The 6,397-nt window shown below is 56.9% G+C and overlaps 1 protein-coding gene across 1 annotated transcript in view; it reads left to right on the top strand.

The window, feature by feature from the left end:
• The first annotated feature begins 3,137 nt into the window (after nt 1–3,137).
• The window catches only part of TXNRD2 (thioredoxin reductase 2), a 47,016-nt gene continuing 43,756 nt past the window's right edge, over nt 3,138–6,397 (top strand). The window contains exon 1 of the mRNA XM_046640479.1: nt 3,138–3,270. The gene's annotated coding sequence lies outside the window, so the exon portion shown is untranslated. The remainder of the gene's footprint in view (nt 3,271–6,397) is intronic.

Here is a 6,397-nt window from a genome sequence, read left to right as displayed (position 1 = left end):
GGACAATAGTCACGTCACCACGGCACCGGGTGTCGCCAGGGTTCCGGCGCAAGGGCTGGGCGCAGGGATACATGGACAGTTGGCGCTCAGCCCTGCAGGATGCGCTCCCCAGAGCCGGCTGCGGCGCCACCACATTGCCATGGTAGCACGGCCAGGCCCACGCGTGATGACTGTTCCCCACCACGTACCTTCTCAGTGATGGCCCCAGACCCTGCCCCTGGACCATTCCCCACAGGGAGTGAGTGTTGAAGGACCACAGGACATCTGGGTGAGGGCTCCTTCGCACAGATGGTGCCCGTGGGAGGAAGAGTGGCCGGACCCTTGGTCAGTGGTGGATTGGCGGGTGAGGGCAGACCAGATGGGTAAGTGGGCAAAGCTGTGCACTGCATTGGCCGTGGTGAACTAAGGGGTTCGCTTGGCCGTGCAGAGTCCTGGGACGCGGTCACTAGCTTGTGAGGTGGGGACATGGGCTGCTCTTAGGGTGTCTTTGCTGATCCCTGTGACCTTGGCCAGGGCAGCCGGTCTTTCCCAGCCCCCTTGCTGCACATGTCAGTGGGACATTCATGAGGATTAAACATACTTGTGCAGTGGAGCCCTCACCCCACCTGGCGCAAGTCAGAGATCCACCAATGGGTGCTGCCCCCGTGGTCACAAGCACAAGGCCTTTCAGGCTGCTGGTAACCGTGGCCTTGGGGTGAGCGTGTCCTTTCCATCTGGGCAGGAGGCAGAGCCCTGCCGGGCCCTCTGGCAGCAAGGGGAAGGGAGGCCCCAGGGCGAGGGCTGAGCTGCTGGGACAGTGATGGTGCCAACCCCCAAGGAGGACACCCAGGGCCGATTTGGGGCCTCTTCCTCCACTTCAGCCTCACAGCTTCTCTGAGAGCAGAAGTTGCCGGCCCATCCCAGGCTTGGGGGTGGCGAGGCAGCCCCTGAACAAGAACCAGAATGACAGTGTAGCCAGTGTCACCTGTCCCCTCACACCTCCTACCAGGAGAGACCATGCGGCAGGGAGGACAGCCTTACAGGAGGCCCCCGAGGTGGCCGGCGTGTCCGTGGGCACGGGGAGCCTCCCCTGTCCTCCTAGAGCAGTTGCTCACGCAGCCAAGGCATGCTCAGCGGGCTCTGCTCTCTGCTGGCCCTGTTCCAGGCCCAGGTTCAGAGGAGCAGAAAATTAGAGGACAGGGCTCAGACCACAGAGCAGACAGACCTTTCTGGCTGAGCCCTGTGGGCGGAGAGGGTGTCCCTGGCTGAGGTGGGGAAGGCGAGGCTGTGAGGCACCCCAGGGCACCTGAGTGCACAGGTGTGTCCCAGGACACCTGCGCTGAGCAGTGCCCACCCCACCCACCTCGGGGTCCTTCTTCCCCATCAGGCTAGCCACACCCTCCCACGTGTTTAAAGGCAGATTTCCTACACATGGAGGGCTCCACTGCTGGCCTCTTCCAAGTGTTTATCAGACCGGAGGGCTCTTGAGCATATAAGGTGGCTGGGGAGAGCAAACTGCCAAAGATAAACCCACAGTTTGCTTGGCTAGCCACTCGCCCTGCCCTCTGCTGATAGCAGATGGGGGCACAGTGCAGGACTGCAGGGCAGGGAGACCCAGCGGGGACCCTGCTGTGGCAGCAGGAAGGAGAGGCGCCTGCAATGGAAGGTAAGCTGTTCTCCTGGGCAGCCCCCCCACTGGGAGGGAGCACTGCCCTGCCAGGCGGGCCTGTGCTCCTAGGTGCCTGGCCTCAGCTCCTCCAGCCAGCAGTCAGTCTTCAGTTCTCTGGGCTCATAGCAAAGCCATTGGGATAACCAACAGCAGTTTAGGACTCTTCAGAGTCCTTGAGTTGAATTTGGAATGGGGTCTGCTTTGCACTGGCTGCTTGAACTCAGTTCTGGCTCCCTTAGACCCTGTGTGCCTGCACACGCATCTCAGGGCCCTCGATGCCTCCTGCGGGATGGACCCGGGGTGGGGGGCACAGTGGAGCGTCTCCACAGGGCGGGCACCTGGATGCAGCTCCCAGCACCGGCTCCCCAGTGGGCTTCCTCACCTGCAAGCCAGGCCTTCTCTAGGCTCAAGCTCCTGGGGCCTGCAGGAGCACAGGCCACGGCCCCCTGGCCTGTAGGACGTCTAGGGAGCCGCGGTCCCTCAGGGGCGCAGCACCCTGGGCGTGTTCCCCACAGACTTGTCTGCCAGGAAGGTTGAGGTGGCCACAAAGACGGGTGCAGCCTCCTCACTTGCAGGCCTCAGGTTCCCATGCTGGTGTGAGGGCCGATGCACCTGCCGTGGGGGCAGGCCCCTTCGATCACGGGATCCTCAGCCTTGCCCAGGAGCAGCAGCCAGCTCTTGATGCCCTGGCAGCAGTCCGTGCCTTCCCCACATACTGATAATTTGCTGTTATTTCTTCCTCCTTCCATAGAGAGTGGGCTGGTGCCTGGCCCTGGGTGTCCCCAACTCGGGCCTTGGGTCAGAGCTCTCAGGTTCACCACAACTAAGGCCTCTCCTGCCCTCACCCACCTCCTCCCTCCCTCCTTCTCTGCCCCTTCTGGCTGTCTTTTGCCTTCCTTCCACATCAGTGGTTTGCCGAAGAGAGACGAGAGATGCCTCCTACAGGGCAGGAAGGCCGTGAGTGTCCTCTGCGGGGCGTGAGGGGAGGATGCGGCTGCCTCCAAAGTGACAGCACAGGGAGCCCAAAAGGCATGTCCAGGGAGGAATGTGGGCCCGCAGCTCCTGTGGCCTCAGTCGCTTCCCTCCCGGACCCCACAGCCGCCCCACGGCCGCCCCACGGCCTGGCTCTGCTACCTGATGCAGGGGCTGCTCTTTACCTTCCTCACTTATAGCAGAAGGTGACCTTTACAGTGGAAAGACAGACGGACTCCAGAAAATGTTTGTCCTGTGTCTGGCTCAGGATGTCGGGTGAAGTTTGAGTTCGAGCAGTTCTGCCAGTTAACTCACCTTCTTCATGACATGTTGTCACCTGGTGTTGCTTGGCCTTGGGATTCATGCAGACAGTGTGAGCCCAGTCATTGTCTGCTGCCCTCATGTGTGATGCGTTACCACCCTAGGCCATCACAGCGTGGGGCTCTGGTCCCATCCGATGGATTCTGTACCACCTTTTCCTGGACAGAGCTGCTTGCCCTTGGCAATGGTGCGGCAACCTCCGGGCTCTGGGCCCCAGACTTGGCCTCGCTCTCCCTTCTCACCTCTCACCCCTTCCCCAGCAGGGCGACAGGGCTACGATCTCCTGGTGATTGGCGGGGGATCCGGCGGCCTGGCCTGTGCCAAGGAAGGTACGTATCCTGTGTCCCACCACTGTGGCAGGGCCTCTGAGCTTCCCGGACCCCTGGAGAGGGCAGTGTTGTTCTCTGGTGTCGGATGGGCATGCGCCCTGAGGGCCATGAGCAGAATGTATTGTCTCTGCTGCTGACCTGGCCCCTCCAGGGCCCTGTCACCCTGTCGGGGTCACTCCAGCAGGCTCGTTGCTGTGCCCTGCACCCGCGCCCCAGCTGTCTGTGCAGCACACAGAGACCAGGGTGGCGCGCCAAGTCTGAGTCTGCCCTCCTTGGCTGCAGCCTCAGACCTCACAGGATCTGTCCCCACCCATTGACCATGTCTGCCACCACCTGTGTCCTTGCTGCTCACCTGCTCCAGCCCCTGGCCTCCTCACTGATGTGCAGGTGCTGCCCAAGGGTCGTCCTGGCCTTGCGCCTCCCGCTGCTGCCCACCCGCCCAGCCTGCCCTTTGCCATTGGCTGTGGGACTCGCTCGCCTCCCTTCAGTTTTGGCAAGCAAAATGGCCCTACGTAATGTTGCACCCCTGCTGCACCCCTCCTGCCGGGCACCGAGGGGAGCTCAGTAAAGATGTGTCCAGTGGCGGCAGCTGGACCCTGAGGCCTCCAGAGGCACCGTGTTGTGGTTTGCTGCTAGTCCGAGTGGGAGCAGAGGCCAGCGTTTCACCGGGAGTCGGCTGTCTGCTGGAGGAGTACTGGCCGGCTGCTCACCCGGCCGCCTGAATGATAGGAGGCAGATGTGGGCCAGGGGAGGAGGAGGAGACGGGAGATAAGGGGAGATGAATGGGCCCAAAGGGCGGGGAGCTGAGTGGGCACCCTGACTGGGAAGCTGTGGTTCTCTGACGTCAGATGGGGGTTTTGGGATCACAGAGCGTAGAGGAGATTTGCTATCCACTGGTGGGGCCAAGGACTGCGGAAGGGTCCCGGCTGATTTAGGGGAGTACAGAGGGACATGAGGTCCTCACCCCAGTGACCACAGAGCCACCCCAGGAAAGGGCCTGCACAGACAGCCGCCTGCCGGGTAATGTCCCTCCTAACAGAAGAAAACCCTGGACGTTGTGGGCACTCCGGTGTCGTGTTGGTTAACTCGCAGTTCCTGGGTCTGTCTTCACCTTTCCGAACAGTGCATTTCTCCCTGTGGATGATTGTGCTTCTTTGTTTGTTTGTTTGTTTTTGTTTTGGGTTTTTTTTTTTAAGTAGGATTAGCCCTGAGCTAACATCCGCTGCCAATCTTCCTCTTTTTTGCTTGAGGAAGACTGGCCCTGAGCTAACATCTGTGCCCATCTTCCTCTATTTTATACGTGAGACGCTGGCCACAGCATGGCTTCATGAGTGGTGCATAGGTCCGTGCCCATAATCTGAACCAGTGAAGCCCGGGCCACCAAAGTGAATCGTGTGGACTTAACTGCTATGCCAGCCGGCTGGCCCCAATTGTGCTTTTTTACAGCTTTATTGAGGTATAATTGACATACAATAAAGCACTCATATTTAAAGTGGACAGCTTGATGAGATTTGACATATGTGCATACCTGTGAAACCAGTACCACGATCAAGAGAGTGGGTGCATCTGTCACCCCTATACTAGTGTGCTCAGGTGGCCGTGACAAACACTACAGCCTGAGCAGCTTAGATGACAGGGATTTATTTCCTCCCAGTTCTGGAGACTGGAAGTCCGAGATCGAGGTGCTGGCAGGGTTGGTTTCTCCTGAGGCCTCTCTCCTTGGTGTGTAGATGGCCGGTGTCTCTCTGTCCTCACGTGGCCATTCCTCTGTGTCTGTGTCCTAATCTCTTCTTACAAAGACACCAGTGAGGTGCTGTTAGGGCCCACCCAACATAATGACCTCATTCAATCTTGACTACCTCTGTAAAGACCCTGTCTTCAAATAAGCTCTCGTTCTAAGGCTCTGGGGGTTACAGCTTCAACATAGGAATTTGCGGGGTTGTAATTCAGCCTGTAACAACCCCCAAAACGTCCTCAAACCTTGAGAATCCTCCCCCCACCCCCTAGCCGTACCCCAGAGAACTGATGACCTACTTCTCTCGCTGGAGGTTAGTTTGCATGCTCTGAGGTGCTGCCTAAGGGGCAGCACGCTGGATGGAGTCTCACTTTCCTGACTTCTTTCAGGTGGCGTAGCTATTCAGATTTCATCACTGATTAGTAGCTGTGTATGCAGGTAGCACATGTTGTTTGTAGATGAACATTTGGGTTGTTTGCAGTGTTTGGCTGTTGTGAACAGTGCTGCTGTGAGCATTCGTGTGCGAGTCTTTGTGTTGACATATTTTAGATTCTCTTTGGTGGTAGGGGCTGGCCCAGTGGCCGAGTGGTTAAGTTTGCTCACTCCGCTTTGGCAGCCAGGGGTTCGCAGGTTCGGATCCTGGGCGTGGACCTACACAACACTCATGAAGCCATGCTGTGGCAGCGTCCCACATATGAAACAGAGGAAGACTGGCACAGATGTTAGCTCAGTGACGATCTTCCTGAAGCAAAAAAAGGAGGATTGGCAGTGGATGTTAGCTTAGGGCCAATCTTCCTCACACACACACACACAAAATTCTCCTGGTGCATGCCTAAAAGTGGAAAAGCTGGGTCTTGTTGTATGTATTTTTTATTTAGGCGGTTTTTCATTTCTTTCAGCAAGATTTTGTAGTTTTCAATGTACAGGTCTTTTCACAGCTTTTGTCAGATTTATCCCTAAGTGTTTCATATTTTTTATAATAGCTTTATTGAGATATAAGTCACGTACCATATAATTCACTCATTTAAAGTGTGTTATTCAGTGGTTTTTAGTATATTCACAGTGTTGTACAACTACTACCACAATCCATTTTAGAACATTCTCGTCACCCTCAAAAACTACTCTGTACCCAGTAGTCACTCCCCATTCCCTCTACTCCTCAGCCTTTGGCCGCTGTGAATCCACTTTCTATCTCTACGGATTTGCCCATTCTGGGCATTTCACATAAATATGTGGTCTTTTGTCATGACATCTTTCACTCAGCATGATGTTTTCAGCCTTTGTCCATGATATAACGTGTATGAGTGCTTCATTCCTTTTTACGGCTGAAGAGTTCTCCATTGATATTGGGTAGACCATATTCTCTGTCTCTGCTTGTCCTCTGATATTGGG

This window comes from Equus quagga, chromosome 15 (genome assembly GCF_021613505.1).
Source record: "Equus quagga isolate Etosha38 chromosome 15, UCLA_HA_Equagga_1.0, whole genome shotgun sequence".
Classification (NCBI taxonomy): Eukaryota; Metazoa; Chordata; class Mammalia; order Perissodactyla; family Equidae; genus Equus; species Equus quagga.
Note: the sequence above shows the minus strand (reverse complement) of the source record. Positions and strands in the feature narration are given on the sequence as shown.